This window comes from Etheostoma spectabile, unplaced genomic scaffold (genome assembly GCF_008692095.1).
Source record: "Etheostoma spectabile isolate EspeVRDwgs_2016 unplaced genomic scaffold, UIUC_Espe_1.0 scaffold00004708, whole genome shotgun sequence".
Taxonomy (NCBI): Eukaryota; Metazoa; Chordata; class Actinopteri; order Perciformes; family Percidae; genus Etheostoma; species Etheostoma spectabile.
Genome location: NW_022603182.1, coordinates 35001 through 54994, shown reverse-complemented (window position 1 = coordinate 54994; position 19994 = coordinate 35001). Strand labels below are relative to the sequence as shown.

The 19994-nt window shown below is 43.4% G+C and overlaps 4 non-coding genes across 4 annotated transcripts; 3 read left to right on the top strand and 1 right to left on the bottom strand.

The window, feature by feature from the left end:
• Nucleotides 1-1374: 1374 nt before the first annotated feature.
• trnac-gca (transfer RNA cysteine (anticodon GCA)) lies at nt 1375-1446 on the top strand. Its single transcript has one exon. It is a non-coding gene; the product is annotated as a tRNA-Cys (tRNA).
• A 2338-nt stretch (nt 1447-3784) lies between these two features.
• On the top strand, nt 3785-3866 carry trnal-aag (transfer RNA leucine (anticodon AAG)). The gene has a single exon. It is a non-coding gene; the product is annotated as a tRNA-Leu (tRNA).
• A 309-nt stretch (nt 3867-4175) lies between these two features.
• trnag-ucc (transfer RNA glycine (anticodon UCC)) lies at nt 4176-4247 on the bottom strand. Its single transcript has one exon. It is a non-coding gene; the product is annotated as a tRNA-Gly (tRNA).
• A 162-nt stretch (nt 4248-4409) lies between these two features.
• Nucleotides 4410-4497, top strand: trnay-gua (transfer RNA tyrosine (anticodon GUA)). The gene is given in 2 exon segments: nt 4410-4446; nt 4462-4497. It is a non-coding gene; the product is annotated as a tRNA-Tyr (tRNA).
• The last annotated feature ends 15497 nt before the right edge of the window (nt 4498-19994 follow it).

Sequence of the window (19994 nt, the reverse complement as noted above, 5' to 3'; positions counted from 1 at the left end):
TCCTCTCTTTACCCTGTCTCTCTAACCCTGGTTATGCTTTGATAAAGCTTATAGTTAGGGCATAGAACTGAATATTGTTAGGGAGTGAGGAGTCACAGCGTCCGCCTAACCCGGCCCACCTGCTTCTCGTCATAGTTGTCAGATCTATCTATGATATATTCCAGAATATAATAAAACTAAAGGGAGACTTGGCATACAGCCCGATCCGGTTGGGGAGAGTTCTAGCCTGACCAGGCCCCTCTCTTTACCCTGTCTCCCTTAGTTATGCTGTAATAGTTTTAGACTGCTAGGGGACTTCCTTTGACATACTGAGCTCCTCTCTTCTCTATCTTTCTATTTTTCCATTTATGTGCATCCATGTCCCAGAAATGCTTGTTACTAACCTAGCTCTGGGGAGTCACTCCCTGGAGTCCTTATGTTCTTTTTTCCCAAGCATGTTCCCTCGGATCTGGGAGGCTCCAAAATCATGGTAGCAGCTGTCGCCATGGTCCCGCTACACGTTCTGCGATGCCATGTTCATCCTGCTACACTCTGCGGTGCCCAGCTACGTCCTGCTGTGCCTTGTAAAGCCCACAGTGCCCTGCTATGCCATGAACTACTACAAAGAACTGCTACAAACTACTATTTTTTCTACTTTTTGTTATTTCCACTCTTCATTTTAACCCCAACCGGCCCGTTAGACACCGCCTACCAAGAGCCTGGGTCTGTCCGAGGTTTCTGCCTAAAAGGAAGTTTTTCCTCGCCACTGTCGCACTGTTGCTTGCTCTGGAGGAAACTACTAGAACTGTTGGGTCCTTGTAAATTCTGGAGTGTGGTCTAGACCTGCTCTATCTGTAAAGTGTCTCGAGATAACTGTTGTTATGAATTGATACTATAAATAAAATTAAATTGAAAATGCATGTGCAAAACACAATCTATGATTAATACAAAATACTGTCAGCTGATGATAGTGGGTTTTTTTTGTCATTGTGTTATGATTGACTAAATGTTCCTGTTGGAGGAGAACATGTGTTAGTGTTTGGAATAATTATTTGATTTTGAAACATGTTTGCAGTGTTTTGTTAGACATAGTGTGTAGTGTTAGTGTATTATTGTATTTTGAAAATTAGTTTTGGAGTTTAGTTTACAATGTGTGATTTTGAGTATGAAATTAACTGTTTTGCCAGTTGTGTGTTTTGGGTGTGTTGGTGTGTTAAGAGTTAAGGAAACTTGTTAAATGTATTGAAAAATCTGTCATAGCAATTGTAGAAAACTGTAACTCCCTTTCATACAGTAGATGAGATTTGGATACTTTCTCAGACTGTGAAGGTAACACATGGTGGAGGCCCAGCCATTGTTTTGCTGCACCATAAGCATATTCAACATAGAGTGTGTGGGGGTATAGCTCAGTGGTGGAGCATTTGACTGCAGATCAAGAGGTCCCCAGTTCAAATCTGGGTGCCCCCTGCAAGGATGTGTGTAGGTTATATTTATGACTGTTGTTGATACTTGAAAAAAGCATGCATGTAACTAATATTTCTTCTTTTCAGAAGCCCTTGTGCTTTCTCCCCTCTCAGACTTCCTTGGATTGTGGTGGCACCTGAGTAGTGGATGCAGCTCCAACCGTGGTCCTGCTGGACGCCCTGCACTATTATTGCTACTATTATTAGTAATAGTTCTATTACCTTTACTGCTGCCTTTTTATTCCGTTCTCTCTCTCTCTCTCTCTCTCTCTCTCTCTCTCTCTCTCTCTCTCTCTCTCTCTCCCCCAACTGGTTGTGTCAGATGACTGCCCACCATGAGTCAGTTTTAGTCTGAGGTTTCTGCCTGTTAAAAAGACATTATTCCTCATACAGTGAGAAAAATAAGTATTTGAACACCCTGCTATTTTGCAAGTTCTCCCACTTCTCAAATAAATAGTTTAAAAACCATACATTGTGATTTCTGGATTTTTTTTTTTTAAATTATGTCTCTCACAGTGGACATGCACCTACGATGACAATTTCAGACCCCTCCATGATTTCTAAGTTGGAGAACTTTCAAAATAGCAGGGTGTTCAAATACTTATTTTCCTCACTGTACTAGGTAGACAGTTATTATTACATTAGCAAACCAGTGGATTTGGAGGGTGGCCTGAAGTTTTGGCACAAATGGCCGGCCAAACACCTTCAAGCTGCTGGTGTTGACGCACTGGGTCACATGCCCGGCGTAGGTGAGCAGAGACGATGGCCTACTCGTCACCGCCGCACTCCCCCGATCCTGGTTCCACCTGTTCAGGCCTTCCAGGAGGTAAAGATGGAAATTCAGCGCATTTGTACTGGTTCCTGACAAAACAATAAAATTTTAATAGTCCATTAAAAAGGTCTAGCTTTCCAATCTAATGATTTTTTTTCAGAAAACACTATATAGGGTGTTTATGATGTACTGTAAGGGAGACACCAACCTGGAATGAACCTGTTCAGGTGGTAATGAAATGATTCCAGAGATACTTGGTCAGGACAACACTCCCCTTCTTGGTGGTATCCGTCTTTGTATAAAGCTGCACACCAGGCAGGTCCTGCACTTGACGTGGCGTTGCTGCACACGCCAGATTGCTCCATGCGCACCTGGTCCAGCAGTGGCACCCCCATGAGGTCCCTCCCGTTTGCCACTCCTAGCTCCTGCAGCAGCCGCTCAATGAGGCTGATGGTGGCCTCCTTTGGTCTGGCCACTCCCCAAACTTTGTCTGCAGCTTGCTGGACCCCTCACTGACGCAGAAGCCACAGTCCACATACAGCAGCAGTGGGGGTGCAATAGCTGACTGATGATAGAAGCTGGACGTGCATTGTCTTGTTCTTACATGTCAATTGGATTCTGACTTTGAATTCAAATATTTGGCATCCAAGAAAATTTTTGAACTGATGATGTATCAGTCATTTTGCTGGTGGTTTCTTGTTCACAGCAACAAGCTTGATCATTGACATAGAGTTACCCACCACGTATCACAAAACTGTTGGGTGAGGCCTTATATATTTGCTTGTATTACATCAAGTGACCTGCATACCAATGACCGCAAAGATTAATATGTACATGGTTTGCAGAACCGTACTTTCTAATAGAGGTAAGGCCAAAAAGAGTGATGAAGAAGCCAAAAGAGAAAATAAGGAGAGGAGTGCCGGATCTGTTATTGTTTTTAGGAAGCAGATTTACAGCTATACACTTTGCAAATCAGTGTCTCACCCTGGCCGCCATCAAAGATGCCATTTGAACCTCCAGAAACTTGCTGGTAAGAAAGAACATGCAGATCCCCCCGGTGCTGTGACCAGGATTGCTGGAATATCTAAGTAGTATGTTTTTCATGATTGTACTTTTGTTTTTGAATGGTAAATGAACATATTTTAAAGAGTGGTTTTATATCTGTGCTGCAAATTTTTACAAACTGTTTTGATCACTTGAGGTATTTCCGTGTAGTCTTTGGTCTTGGACAGTTACCTTGTAATCTAAAACTGTATATCCTATTGTCTCTGGAACAATAGTTGGCAGTTGGAGGAGTAATGGCTCTTTACAGTGAATATGCAGAAGAAGATGTTCACAAATTCAGCCCAGGTAAATGCTCAGCCCATATTCACACAGACCTAAACTTGCTCACTTAATGCTGGTTATAATATTCTAAAATCACTGCAAGAGAAAAATGACAAAGAGAGATAACATTTTTTGATAAAATATTAGCTTTTTCCTTGCAAAGGTTTTCTTCCAATAACATTAACACGCAAACCATTAGTTATGGTGGTTGTGTTTGTCACGATGCGGAAAACCGATAGCTGCAGGTAGTGTGGCCGAGTGGTCTAAGGCGCTGGATTAAGGCTCCAGACTCTCTGGAGGCGTGGGTTCAAATCCCATCACTGCCATTTACATATATGACATAGCTGGAAGGTGACCAAAGTGATGTCTTAAAGCTGTATCATCTGGGTTGAACTTGTTCCTTGTTAACCTGAGGTTCAACGATTGGTGAAACCTTCCTTTCCAGCACTTTAGAGTAGAAAATCAACAAATAATTGTGATAATCTCCATATTGATCAAACTAATCGTGATTATCACTTTTGCCATAATCGTCCAGCCCAAAGAGATCTAATGTTTAATCCAACCAGGTTGGGCAAGTAACCTTTCTGCTGTCTTCTTGTAAAATAAAGCAAGTAACATCACTCAAAGAAAGCTACTGCGATGGCTGGGAATCAAACCCAGGTCAACTGCTTGGAAGGCAGCTATGCTCACCACTATACCACCATCGCTGTGCGATGCAAAGTTCACTTCAAATCTTGTAATACATCTGGGCATTGAGACTGTGAAGTGCACTCTATCACTGAGCTACAGGCCCAGTCAGAAAATCCCTCCAGGGGGTCCTGTGTTATCACATTCACAAGAATGGGAAGTGTGTTTATATACATTGTCGCCCTTCGATAGCTCAGTTGGTAGAGTGGAGGACTGTAGAAGTATATATCTGAAATCCTTAGGTCGCTGGTTCAAATCCGGCTCGAAGGAGCACTCTTTTCAAGAGTTTCCCTTCACATATCAATAAAGTGTTTCTGATTCTGATGTAGAGATGGACAGATGACCTAAAAGCATAATACTTCTTGCCAAGACAGAACAAGAAAAAAAAGAAGCGGTGGGGGAGATAGAGTTAAGTCCTGACAGAATAGAGAACTACAGATAAAAGATGTGAAATAGTGCCAAGTGTGAACAGAAAAATTGGAAAAAAACTAGCTTCTCTTCTTTCCTGTTTTGTACACAACCCAAAGTTTTACAAAACAAAATATAACTTTCCCCGAATCCCTCAGTTGAATCACAGTCAATATTTGTCTCACAAACCATCTCAATGTCCAATTTAAATAATTTATCCAACAGAATTGAAACTTGAACTTACCCTGCTGTTTGAAATTGCTTCCTTGTCGTTTTGGATTTCAGAGTGGAATCAGCGAGCCCTCAGTGGTTTCTGTCCCTCTGTCTCTCAAAGATGTTTGGCGAGGTTTAGAGGCAGGTGATCATCAGATCCCTGGATGTACTGTCATCAGTTACCAGCGGAGTCCCGATCTGATCCCTCCTTGAAATCCTGCCGACAACGCCAAGTTTGTGGTGGACGTTTCTTGAACAGCGAGGGAGGAATTTGGTTTGAAGTAAGACTCTGTTGAAACAGAATAAAGACAGGCTGCAAACTGGATCAAAGTTTAGTCTCCGGTGAAAGTTGAATTGTTTTCTGCTGAGAACAATCAAAAATGACAAGTGCAGCTCTTACAATGCACCAAGTTACAGAGTAACAGTTCTGTGTGAATACAATCAGTAATACACTTCTTTATATCCAGTGTCCCCAGAGGAAAGAAAAAACCCTGGTATGTAAAACAGTTTAATCTTAAACAAAACAATTAGTGGACTTCAGGCAGACAGTTGGTTCTATTAAGTATTTGTGAATCTGCCCTCCTTGCGTTAAGTTTCTTGACCGGTCATTCTATCTTATCTGAAAAAGAACATCTTGTCGCTGTGGATAGGCTCTGGTCTCAACCTGGGACCTGCTATGATAAACACTGCTCTAGAAAACTGTTTCTTTCAGACTTCACGCCATTTATCCTATGACAAAAGGATAGATCCGCTGTCGGGGGTCTGATTTAAAGGAAATGGTACTGTTGGAGAAATCCTTCTATAAACTGACAACTGACTCCATGATGAATTAACACAGCGTTTATTCTTGTGGTCAACAGATGAAATGCGTTTCCGAGCAATTCTACATGCACGGACCTGATGGAAACTTGTCTAGTACAGAGGTTCCCAAAAAGGCACTTAAACAATAGTGTGCTCAGGGTTATATTGGTTCCCCTTGTGGGGCCTGATTGGTCAGCTATACTGTTGCTGGGTTACACTCCCTGCTCTTTCTCTTCCCTCTTTCTTCTTGCCTGTCTATTATTTTCAGTTATCATTTACTTCACAAGACAGCTATGTTCACTCCCTTCTTGGTTTTGTACGTCCTGTTCTCTGAGTTATCAGACCGTCCTCGAACTTCAGTGTCCTTGGCCTCACCATCTCCTCTTCCCGTGCTCACTGTAGCTTATCTGACTAAGATAGCCCTGTCTGTTCTCTCCCTCCTAGCTGTAACCCAGCTGCAAAGCATAATGTATAATATGTCACACATACACACACTCTTATTTAGTCTTTGGTTAATTCAGTATATACTTTAAGCCAGCTTTTACGTGGCCGTTCCTGAGTGCCCTGTTCATCACCACCTCAGTCATTGTATTATTTTCCCACAAATTCCCCCTTTTCGCACCTACTAGGTGCGAACACCTTTTACACTAACTGCAGTGCCTCAACGTCCTCCCCGTCCTCTGGCATGGTGAGTAATGGCAGCATCCCAGCGGAATAGGGAGGCGGCGCTTTTTCTTTGGACAAGGCAGTGGTGATGAGCCGGGATGTCATGGTCCGCAGGCAGGGCACACAGCAACACCCACAGGTAACTAGAATAGCGAGAAAAACAGCAATAGATGTCAAACAAGCAGTGATAAGATTCTTCCATTTGCCAAAAAAGGTTGTCATCCACCCCTCCAATGGATTTGATACACCTGAGGCGTCATGCATCTCCTGGGAAAGGGCTCGAAGTTGGTTCAAAGCCCTGGTGACCTTCCCATCCGGGCAGTGTTGTTAGGGATGACCGTACAGCACATCTCTCCGAACATGGAACAGACTCCTCCTTTTTCAGCCAACAGCATGTCCAGCGCCATCCTATTCTGGAGCGCCATGAGGGACGTTGGGGCCATCTGCTCGGCCAGGCCTTCGATGGCATCCCTAGTTGCATTGCTCAAGCGTAAAACATTATAATGCACAAAATTTATCCTATCTACATTTTTGCTGGGAGTGACGGGGAAGATGGCTGAAAGCAGTGGTATATTCTCAAATCCTGCGGCTATTTGATCTGCCAATTTGTATTCATTCGGGACACCCCTAGGAACTCCTATGCTGTCTATATAGGTTGGGGTTCCCGCCCATGGATCAAAAGCCGGGCCTTGCATACTACGGGCCCTGCGCCTTCTCTTTACGGTCAGTTGCACAGCCTTATGGTGGGTATAGTGGACTCTACTCCCCACCAAAGATATGGGCATAGCTAATCTAACCATAGCACAAACTCCTGACGTTTGATTTGGGAACTTTATCTGGGAGTACAACCTAAGACCACCACAATAGTAGAATAGTCCTATTCTAGCCACTGGGCCTAGGGCTGTTTTGTTTTGTACAGTTGTATTACACCAGTCTGGGGGTATATCACCTAGTTTGATTGTGGGCTTGCTTGATCCGGTGAGATTGAAACAGTGATATCTTGCACCCTCCCCTTTATGGCGGTAAAATACCCTGGTTTTTCAAAGCCTGGGGGAAAGAGGGATGCTAGGGTAGTACAATTGCGGGAAGCTGTCTTAGAGTGTGTGAAGTTCAACATGCATGCATATCCTGCTGGGTCCTCATTAGGAAACAACGGGGCCGGGTTAGTGAACATGACTGGTCTAGCTGTGGCACAGGCCACGCACCCTTCCATGTGTTGTTCTTTGGCATTCTGTATTAGCCACCTGATCCATAAATTGTCCTGGCCTGCACCTGCTGATAACTCTAACACATCTTCCACCCTCATTTTAGAGAAGTCCTGCACTATTACGTCTTCCTCCTTCAGAGGGGGTTTTACTGTAGTCTCTGCCATGTCAGTGTCATTCTGTGTGTGCGTGAGGGGATCCAAATATTTATCTGCAGGGGGGTTATCTGGTCACTTCCTGCTATCCATACACCTATGGCTAACATCCACACATCCTGACCGTTCCTGCTCCCAATTGCTCTATTTACTGACAGGGTTATGGGATTTTTCGTGGGGTCTGAACTATAGTCCCGCTGTATAGATAATATCTCCCATTCATCTTGTTGTACCCACCAATCTCTTTTGTCTGTCAACCTCGCCCATGGTTTCCACCCTCCTGTTGTCCAACCCGCGTCATACCAGCTGTTACAGAGACTACCTTTCACCTGTCCGGAAGCGCTCCTTTCACAGTCCTCTACCTTTTGATAGTCGTCACAGATGTACACATCTGTGTTTTTGTAGAAACTATTATACCCCCCGCAGTCTATAGCCTGACACAAATCAAAGGTAAATGACGTGGTTGAGTCTCTCACATAGGGGAGAGTCAATCTGGCACCGCACCTTGGGGATGGGCCCTTAGTGTGTTGCTTCACTACTGCCCAAACTGCTCTTCTTCTCTCTCGTCTAGTTTCATTTCCTTTGTTACTGAGAGGTGGTTGGACACTACCGGGTGATTGTTCTTTGTGGTCTCGGTCCCCATACGCATGTTCCAACCCCAGAACTAATGCTGCAACTCCCACTACTACTACTACTGCTAGGACAACTGTTGTCTTTTTCCCAAACCCCATTGCCTTCCAAGTTATGGATGTACTATGTGGGGGCTGTTCCCCGCCAAAACATCTCTTCCATCTATACATTTTGGATTGCTTTTCTAATTTCTGCCAATGGGCGGCTAGGAGGTGCGACTGGGGCACAATGTGTCAGGTGGTGCCAAGGTGCTCCTTTTTTACCTTTAACCTGGACCGAGTGTGAAGTAACCTCCCCCACCTCGTACGGCCCGGACCACCTGGGGTCAGTCCACTTCCTCTTGTGAACTTTGACCCTGACCCAGTCGCCTACCTTGACAGGTAGTGTTGCTTCCTCCTGCGGTTTCCTGTTCGCCAACTGGACCTGCGTAGAAAGGGCTGAAACCAGAGATGTTAGCTTTTTCATATAGTCTGTCATTTCTATTTGCTGAACATCTAACATTGGCATGTGGCCTCCATCTAGTGGAGGTCCTGGCATTTTTCTCCCTGTCATTATTTCGTGTGGGGTCAAATGTGTTTCTCGTCCTTCTGAGGACCTCATAGCCATGAGGGCCAATGGGAGCGCTTCTACCCATGTTAACTTGCTTCCTGCACATGCCTTAGCTATCTTAGCCTTCAATGTCTGGTTTGCTCTTTCCACCATTCCCTGTGACTGTGGATGATAAACTGATCCGAAGGCATGAGTGATTCCCAGGGCCTGTTCTACTTCTCTTAGTAGTTTGTTGTTAAAATGTGTGCCATTATCTGACCTTATTCGCCTGGGGACCCCGTACCTCGGGATGAGTTCAGTTTTGAGCCATTTCACCACTGTTTTTTTGCGTCCTCTTTTCCGGTGGGAATGGCTTCTACCCACCTAGAGAACCTGTCTACCATCACCAGAAGATACCTTTTTCCCCCTACCACATTTTCTGCGCCCATATCAGTATAATCTATACTGATATCTTGAAAACAAGCTGTGGGGACTGGGTACGCTCCTTTTAGTGTGGTGTATGGTTTCTGAACATTATGCTCTCCACACACCCTGCATTCCTGACAAAAATGTGTCACCATGTCCCTCAAATTGGGGTGCCACCACAGCTCAGACAGATTCAGGAGAGTCTGTTTTCTTCCTTCATGTGTTGGTCTGTGTGCCTCAGGTAGCAACATTCTGCACATCTCAGCTGATGCTGCTATCTTTCCTTGATGAGTGGTACATCAGTACATGTCTGTCTCCCCCTTTTTTCTGAAATAAAATGGCATTGAGAAAGCCATTGTTTTCAGAAACATCCATATGAAATGGGAGTGAGTAGTCTGGGGAGGTGAGTGTCTCTGCCCTTGCTAGGTTACTTTTGAGGTCAGAGAAGGCGGCCTCGGCCTCTGTTGTCCATAGGAGGGGGGCGGTGAGACAGCGATGAGTTCTGTTGGTATAGTCAGGGATATGTGAGCGGCTGTATCCTGTGAGGCCCAGAAAAGACAGCATGTCTGCAACTGTGAGGGGCTTCTGACTGTTGGGGGTTCTGTGAGACTGTCATTTGTTTAGCTTTGCTGGGCTTGGGCTTGTTTAATTCTTCCAGTTGTTTCTTTAACAATTGAGTTTGTAGTCTTTTAATTCATCTTCTTGTTGCTCTGCTCCTTTTTGGTGTTTTGACAGGAAATGACGCACATTCTCGCCCCATGTTGCATCGTCATTGTTTGCAGGCCTACTACTCCTCCTAACTGTGTCTGAACTGCTGTGGGTAATCCCCCTAGTACCCCATGGCGGAACAGCGCCACTGTGGCGGCGGACTGGTCCCACGGTTCCCTCATAGCACGCTGCCAAATCTTTTTTGCTCTATCTGCATAGGCATCAAAATTTTCATCACTTAGTCTTTTTAAATCATGCCATGCTGCATGATCCCCAACTGTGGGATACATGCGGTGCAGCTCAGCCCAAATGCCAGGGGTTACTGCTGATGCAGGCACTGATGCGGGAACAGTGGGTCCAGCTCCCCCTCTGGTGAGGGCAGCACTAGCTTCATCTGCTCCCATTACTCTACCCAATACTGCTCTGAGATCTCCCAAACACAGCTGCACTCCTGCTGTAAGACTATTGAAAGCTGTGAGGAAATGCTCAGCCCCTCCTGGGAGGGGAGTTTTGCACACAGAGAATCTAAGTCACCAAAACTGTAAGGGGTGTACATCAACAGTCCTCCTCCTCCTCCTACTGGGCGGAGTGGGCATTGTAGCCCCGCCTCTGGTGTGTGGCGCGTCTGCTCTCCCTCACTGAGCTCATTTACTGTTAGACGCAGCTGCTCTTGCTGCCTTTTTATCTCTCTGAACTCTTTGTTAAGTCTTTCCCTTATTCTAGTTGATCTTCGCAGCATAACTTCGTCAGGGTCCTCGTTGGTAAATTTACCTTTAAATGTGCCTGCTACAAAAACGTCTTGAGGACTTTGTGATCTAGATCTGGGCCTGCGTTTATGTCGTTTTTTAGTCCTTTCCCTAGAGCTAGAGCTTCTGTCTGTTTGCTCACTTTCCCTGCTACTGTCTGACTGTTCGCTATCTTCCTTACTTCCTGAGTCTTGTGGGGTACTATGGTGAGGTGGACTGGGTCCTTTTACTGACATGTGAAAATGCTCTGGATTTTGTTGGCAAAAAGACGCTGAATATGGGGTACTAGCTTTGCTTGGGCCGGCCGGGACTGTGACCGCTGGTTGTGGTGGAGCCGCTGCTGCTCCCCCTGGCGCTGACTGTACCATTAAATTTAGATAACATTCTAAATCCTGTACGCGGCCCTCTAATGCCGGTATCAATGGATCCTGTGGGACGTCTATTTGTAATGCATTTGGCTGTAAATGGGCAGTTACCACTGGGGCTTGGACTGTGGGTTTTGATGCCGTTGGACCTGTATACGGCGGCGGTGGAGCGGAAATTCTTAGGTTTCTTATGTCTGGATAAAAAGGGTTTGTTGGCGGGGGCGCTTCAGCGGGCAGCGGGGTTTTCTCTGCGCTAGCGGTTTTATTCTGTTCGGCTTCTGTCTCAGTTTTTGGTGAACTTTTGTCATCTTGTTTTGTCAATCCCAATTGTTTCTGTATTGCATTTGTCATTTTCAACCCCACCCCATATTTCTCTTTCTGCGCTTCATACTCCTTCTGCTTTGGTTTAGTCAATTTAAACCATTTTCTTTTCTTTTCCTCCTCTGCCTGCCTTTCCGCATACTCCAACTTACTTTTTTCATACTTCACTATTTCATTCACTTTCTCCGGGGACGGCGCCCCTTCTCCCTCAATCCATCCTCCTCTCTCCCATTCTTTCACAGTCTCTTTTGCTACTTTCTCCTCTCCTTTACTGCCATACTTTTTCACTGCCCCTACTAACACTTTACCATAAGGGGTCGTCATTTTACAACAAATAAGCAGTGAGAAAAAATCCAACAAGCCAAACCACAACAAAAATCACACATGCAACAACGAACAACTTTTTCATTAAGACTCCATCTAGAGCCTTTTTATGTACATCTCTATAATCTTTACAACTTAAAAAGTGACCTCTCACTCCTTCGCACAAATACACTCGCGGTGGACTCGTAATATTACAATGACAATCTGTTAACTGCAACTCTTTTTCAGGATGTTCACACAGAACCAAGGGTGGCAATTCACAATCACTCATCTGAACTATCTGTCCTTAGCAGTCTCCTACCTCGTCAACCATCTGGACGTATTTTCCTCTGACTATTTGTCCCTTTTCCTCTCCTACCGCCACCCGTATTATTCAACAATTCTCTTACAACTCTCTAGTTGTTTTTCTCTGTTTAATCACATCATGCCCCAACATTTCATCTGTTTATATCCCTTTAATTACAGCACATTCAATCAATACATTTCGCTTAAAACAACACTTACGACAGTTGAAATGTGATCACATCAATTTAGTTTTCAGCCAATAACAGAATTTTGATTTTAAACAGGCTTCTGCTTACCTTTTTTGTTGAGAGCTCTCAGTGATCACACCAACGAGTCGCAGTATCGCCGCTCAGTCCCCTTCACGGGCTGCGGGATGTCAGTCCGGTGGCTGAGCTGAACCGGACCGTGGACACAATGCCAAGGTCCAGTTGGATTCCCCTGTCCAATTACGTTATCACGTCGGGGGTCACCAAATTTGTTGGAGAAATCCTTCTATAAACTGACAACTGACTCCATGATGTATTAACACAGCGTTTATTCTTGTGGTCAACAGATGAAATGCGTTTCCGAGCAGTTACACGTGCACGGACCTGATGGAGACTTGTCTAGTACAGAGGTCCCCCAAAAGGCACTTAAACAATATTGTGCTCAGGGTTATATTGGTTCCCCTTGTGGGGCCTGATTGGTCAGCTATACTGTTGCTGGGTTACACTCTCTGCTCTGCCTCTTCCCTCTTTCTTCTTATTATTTTCAGTTATCATTTACCTCACCAGACAGCTATGTTCACTCCCTCCTTAGTTTGTATGTCCTGTTCTCTGAGTTATCAGACCGTCCTGAACTTCAGTGTCCTTGGCCTCACCATCTCCTCCTCCCGTGCTCACTGTAGCATATCTGACTAAGATAGCCCTGTCTGTTCTCTCCCTCCTAGCTGTAACCCAGCTGCAAAGCATAATGTATAATATGTCACACATACACACACTCTTATTTAGTCTTTGGTTAATTCAGTATATACTTTAAGCCAGCTTTTACGTGGCCGTTCCTGAGTGCCCTGTTCATCACCACCTCAGTCATTGTATTATTTTCCCACACTTTAGAACTCCTCCTCCACAGAGCAAGACAGCGCTAGTATTTTCAGGGTGCTAGACATATGCTGTTTCTCAATGTCAAGGATTCCTTGGGAAGGATCCTTCAGGAGCAGGTCAGAGTCCTCCTTAGCATTTGGAGAACATGTACAATGGAACAGGCTATCAAGTGGACGTCATTGCGGGCTTGTGTCATTGAATTTCTTTGCCGCATTTCAAAACACTGGATGAATTGGTTGTGGAACTGTTAACTGTGCTGTTTAATTATGCTGTTGGGATGGAGAAGATGAATCAGCAGCCATTTGTTAATGTCACGGAAGGATCCTCCAAAGCCAGGAGGAGGACGCTACATCATCCGATGTTCCAATTTTGAGGATCCTCCGAATTCCTCAAAGGACAAAGTCCTTCATTCGTAAAATTTCCCATAGACAGAGAAGGATGCATATGTGTATCCTACGCGGTCCCAAATCACCCACAATCCTATGCGTGGGCCTTTGCCAGATCGTTACTTAAAGCATTTATTGTGAGAATGCCAATTTGTACAAGCATTAAAGCGTTAAGCTTTACATTGATGCAAAACATTAACGGTGATAAAAAATGTACGGCACACACTAAAGATACTTACATTTAAATTATTATTTCACCGTCAGCGATGCCGTTCAAACTCCCGCTTAGGTCCGCCATAATTTTTTTTTTTAACAAACCGGCAAAGGCGCATAGGATTGTGGGTGGTTTTGGACCGCGAAGGATACACTTATGCATCCTTCTCTGTCTGTGGGAAACTTTCTTAATGAAGGACTCAGTTCTTGGAGGAATTCGGAGGATCCTCAAAATTGGAACGGTCCTTCGGCGGACGTTGATGACGTAGCATCCTCCAAATTCTGGCTTTGGAGGATCCTTCCTTGACATTGGGAAATGGGGAATGTTTCAAGATAGTGATGCAAGTGATAAAAATAATGCGTTACTATTTTAAAACAAGACTATAACATACATTTTCAAGCTTCATCTGTAACTCCTCTTCCTGGAAAATATCCAGGTCAAAGGAGGTCATCTCAGGCTTCTGGCCACACGTTAGCAAAAATAAGTCTGGGTTCAGGCATCGGATACTTGGTCCATTGTTGATTATGGACCAGGCCACCAGCTTTCCCGCAGTATAAAATTTGTTTTGTGCCAACGCTCGTTGGTCATAGCTAAAAAGGAGCCGCCTTGGTCTTCCTTGGAAAATGCCCGTCTTTTCCTGCAGTTCAATCATGAGGAGTCTGTAACAGAAAGAGAAAACATCTCATATATGGCCTTAAAAATAATGGCACATCTGAAAAGGTATCACTGTTCACATGACCTTTTTGTGCATCAAATCTTGAATTAACCTGAAACACTCTCTCCTTGGACCTCTGTAGTCCTCTACCATCTCCCCAACGAACTCAATATGAGGGAGTTTATGACAGGCAAAATAGCTTCGGCTTAGAGCAACACATGCACTTTGAAGTATGTTTTTGCGTCTGGCAATGACGGGATGGTGCAACTAACGTCAAGATGGTAATTTTGGAATTCTTTTAATATGTCAGCCAGACCTTTGACATCCTGAGAACACAGAAAACAAAACAATGACAACACATTCATGATACGGCCATATAGGATAAAGAAATTCAGACAAAATTCTATATTTGCATACATTGGGGCTGTTGCACCTGACTGGAGAACAAGAACATGAATATTTAAACAAACTAACAGACAAACAAACCTCATATCATCATGATTACTGCTATCAGTGGCGGCTGAAGCTTGGATGGGCGGTCCAGCGTCCTGCCTTAAACTGGTGTCTGTAGGCTGGACAGGCGGTCCTGCAGCCTGGACGAAAAAAATGAAAGAGAAAAAAAAAAATCCAGGAGATCACATTGTAGGATTTTTAAAGAATTTATTTGTAAATCATGGTGGAAAAAAAGTATTTGGTCACCCACAAACAAGCAAGATTCTGGCTCTCAGACCTGTAACTTCTTCTTTAAGAAGCTGTTATGTCCTCCACTTCTTACCTGTATTAATGGCACCTGTTTGAACTCGTTATCTGTATAAATAGACACCTGTCCACAACCTCAAACAGTCAGACTCCAAACAAAAACCATGGCCAAGACCAAAGAGCTGTACAAGTGTACCAATGATGAACATTACAGACTTCTCCTTTCTAAGTAGGACAACTTGCACAATCCGTGGCTGACTAAATACTTTTTTGGCTGTACAATATCCAGATCCACCTGATCCGAAAGTAATTTCTGCTTAAATCTGTACATAGTGTTACAGGTACATGGTAACCTTAAGTATTGTACTGAAAATCCTCACACACATTTGCATACCTGTGGACGAATATATAAGTTGGACCAACGCAAGGCATTATTGAGATGGATTTCCCTGGGGCACTTAGTGTTCAGGTTCAGAAGCATGACCATTCTTTGGCCATTGACTCTGCACAACTTGAACTCTTGCTGCGTGTGCAAATCTGGAAACCTGTCCCTCAGGACTTGAAGAAATTCATCTTCCTGTAAATCCAGGGGTACAACGACCCGGCGAGGTTCAGTGGCATCTGACAAAGCATCAAATAAAAGTATTACCTTTGTCAATAGCACATTCATTCCAAGCTGCTAAATGCATGTCAGTAATATCTGCAGGTTGTTGCTTTGTACGTAGTGACGTGCAATGACAAAGTGAACTCTAATATCAAATGAGTTCAGTAATGCGGTAATCACTTATTTAAATAACACATACAGTGGGTAGATGAAGTGAAGAACCCATACATAAAGGGTAAGTCTAAACAATACAGACCAAGATGCCATGCTAACAGGATAGACTTACCCACACGTGAAGTGATCCTCTGAACGGAAATTGGAAAGAGGCAGAGTCAAGGTGAGAGGTTGGAAGCCAACTCACCCCCACCGGTTCGGGTGTTTAAACTCTACCTCTACCACTACCTCATTTGCATAAGGGAAGAAGGGAGAAGAGAATAAAGAGAAAGGAAGGAGGTAGAGTCAAGGAGAGCGGGCCGCATTCGGGGCATCAATCTCTCCCCCGCCTATGGTCGGGCATGTATACTCTACCTCCCCCTACTCCCTCATTTGCATGAGGGAAGAGAGGGGAGAAGAATGAAAGGTTTTGTTTGTGGAAAATATAATAATGGTAATAATAACTAGAAAATTCCGCAGAAATTTTACCAGTGTGCCTGCTATTGGGGCCCATCCACACACACACACATTGGAAATGTAAGTTAGGAGTCAGTTGGTCAACATGGCCGCCAGGGAACAGGGTCATGATAGGGGTGTGTGTGTCTGAGCCGTTTTCAATGTGTTGTCTTGGCAGTTGGTTCCCTAGCGTGAACACGTTAAGTCTGATAGACTCCAGAGTTACATGTCTGCGACCAGAACAATATTTCCTACATTTTGACCAACTATGATGCCTGAAGAATTAAAACTGGAGGAGAGAGAGACATTTGTTTGTTTTAGAGCATTGTGCTGCAGCCCCCCCTCTGCCCTCTCAGTAACAGAACCTGTTGCTATGGTGATTTTCTCAGAGTACGGGCCATATTCTGTCTTTCAATGTCTATATCTGCAGTTGGTGAGCCTAGCGCGGAAAGTTTTAGTCTGATAGACTCCATAGTTACATGTCTGCGAGCGGCACAAGATTCCCTACATTCTCACCAACTAGGATGTCTAAAGAGATAGAACTGGAGGAGAGAGAGACATTTGTTTGGGTAAATAAATACCTGAATCGTACCCCAGCTGCATGATTTTCTCATGATTTCTGTCGACAGTTGGTAGATCACAGCCAACAATTTAAGTCCGACAGACTCCATAGTTACATGTCTGCGACCGGAACAAGATTCCCTACATTTTGACCAATAATGAAGTCTGAAGAGTTAAAACTGGAGGAGAGAGAGCAATTTGTTTGGGAAACTTCCAGAGATCGGTACCGCAGCCCCTCACTCTGTCTCCCACTCTAGCTCTGAACATTCCACCACATACACACACATTGGAAAATCTGAGACAGTCTGAAAACGGGACGATACGTAAACTGTGATTTGGGAGAAACCGTGCCTGATATCTGAACGCCCATTCAGCCCAATAAAGCCCAAAGTCTTGTCTTCGGTTTAAACTTTTAATCAGGTTTCTACGTTAAAGTATGGCGATGCAGCACGGTCCCAAAGAGGGGGGGTTTTGAGTGATGTTGAGCGATTTCCCGAACATTTCCCATTCATGTCTATGGGACATTTTTGGCCGTATTTTTGCCGATTTCGGTAAAACCACGTGGCAAATCTGGTTGAAACTACATAGCACACCATTCCCGATCAATACCCACATGTCGGTGTAATGTGGTGTGCGTGTTGGCAACGCTTTGGGACTAGTAGTGCGTCAAAAAACTGGCGGAATAATAATAATAAGTATGGGCAATAATAGTCATTGTGCCGAGTGCTGCTATTGCAGCACCTCGGCACACTGAATAATACTATTGTTATTGGTATTGTTTAAATATTTTTATTTTATGTTTTATTAATAAGTTATAAAATTATAAATTTATAAAAGGATCGGAAAGGAATCGGTTTTGGGTGTATTCAGGCCAATTTAATTAATTAATTCTTAGAACAATCATTTAAAATTAAAAATGTACAACAAGTTTATAACAGTAAAATTGAACCATATACAATTATTTGTTGAGTTAACAAAAGATTTTCTTTGATGCATTTTTCCTTAATCTTCCTGAGTGGTAAACTTGGATCGTGTCCGGGTTTTCTTCTGGGGTTGAAGTTTAGCCCTCACTAGCATGTCCTTTATACTTGGGTTCTTCCTGTAGGCTGACATAATTCTACAGCGTTCGGGTATGGTGGTACGGGATAGCGTTTTTTCGAAGTTTTCCTTGATTTCTCTGTTAGCCCTTAAGGCGAATCCTGAGTAGGTTGTTATAAATGGAATAATGTTTTTGTTGTCATGGGTTGTTGGATTTTGGTTTGGTTCTTGGGGAATTGTGGTTCTTTGGTTCTCCCGAAGAAAGGTCCTTGAATATCCCCTTTGTCTGAGTTTCTTTACAAGGGTTCGAGTTGCGTTCACCTTGTCTTTTGGGTTGTTACAAATCCTTTCGAACCTAAGAAGTTGTGATTTTAATATACCTTTAAAGGTATGTCGGGGATGAAAGCTTTTTTTATGTAGTAAAGCGTGTGTGTCTGTCGGTTTGAAGAAAACTTTTGTCTCCAAGATGCCAGTTTTTGTATATTGTGGTCCTTTGAAAACCGTAGTGTCCAGGAAATTTACTTTGTTTTCGTTGAGGGTTGGTTCTAGGTCAATTGAGTCATGATGCTCGTTGAGTGTTTGGACGAAGCTGTTGAATTCGTCATCAAAATGGGTCCATATGCCCCAAATGTCATCCAAGTACCTGCAGTATCTCTTTGGAAGTTTTTTACATTTGGGAAATGCTGTTTCTTCCCATTCAGCCATATAGATATTTGCGTAGGGTGGCGCAAATCTTTTACCCATCGCTGTACCTTTTATTTGAAGATAATGTTTGTTGAACTCAAAGTCGTTCGTGGTTAGGCCTAGGTGTAACAATTGTAATATTTCATTGTCCGGTCTACCTATTGCTGGGTATTTTTTGAGCCATTTCTCAACTGTTTGCATTCCTTTAGGGATATCAGTGTTGGTGTACAAACTATTGACGTCCATTGTGAACATTTTGAAAGGTTCCTTGATCTTGGCTTCCCTGACTTTGTTGATAAAATCCGTAGTATTCTTTAGGTAACTGGGATGTTTGTCCGCCAATGGGGTTAGGAAAAAGTCGAGGTATTCAGCTACTTCGTAGTTTTCGCTGCCACAATCAGAGACGATTGGTCTCCCTGGTGGAATGTTATTAATCCATTTGCTCCGTGCTTTGTGGATTTTCGGGAGGATGTAAAAATGTTGCGTTCTGTGGGGGGCCTGTCCTTTAAGGTAAGTATATTCCTTTTTCGTAAGGAAGTGTTTTTGCCTGAGGGTTTCTAGGATGGAAGCTATTTGGGTCGCTGTCACCTCTTTAATAGATTTGGATAATGGTTGGTAATATTTAGTGTTTTGGAGTTGGCGTAAAACCTCACTCTCGTAGTCAGCGCGGTCCATTAGTACGATTGCGCTACCTTTATCGGCCGGTTTTATAATTATGTTTGTTTGTTTTTTAAGTGTGATAGATAACAGTTTGTTCAGTAAAGTTAACATTAAACTGTTACCTTTACATTTGTCCATCTAATTAACATTTAGGCTATGTCTTTAAAAAAAAAACACACAAAAACAACCATTCTACATGTCGGGTGACAGGAAAAGCGTCTTAAAGTAACGTTAATGTGGTGGATGGAAAGGGAAAACATAATCTTTGTTGTAGTTTTTTTAGCTAAAAAAAGACGTGTGGTAAATTTAATTCAATGTTAACCACATTTAGCTCTAGTTTTGGTGGGAAATTCAGTGTCTCCAGCATTTATGGAGAGCAGTTTTTTGCCTTGGCTTCAGGGTTTGGACACTTAAAACCATTGTGATGTCCAGCAAAGATTTGCCTCAGGGCCTTACTTTGCAGTAGTATTATTGCTTTCTGTAATGTGATATTTCATTGAATCATCCTTTTTAGTGAATGAGACCTAAGCTAAAGAGTGTGTAACTCAAAGAATATGGTGTTAGGAGTTGACTCTATAGCTACCATGGTTTATGGGGGAAAAGAAAAGTAAAATTAAAAAAATCTACTTTCCTAGCCGCTTAAACTTAAATTTGACGGACTGTTCAAAAAAGTTATTTAGGACTCTTGATAATGGCATAGTGATTAACTTTTAATCACTTAACATTCTGTGTTATTCTAACAATATAAGAGTTACCTACATTATACTGGTTACCTGCATACCATGCATTTTTTT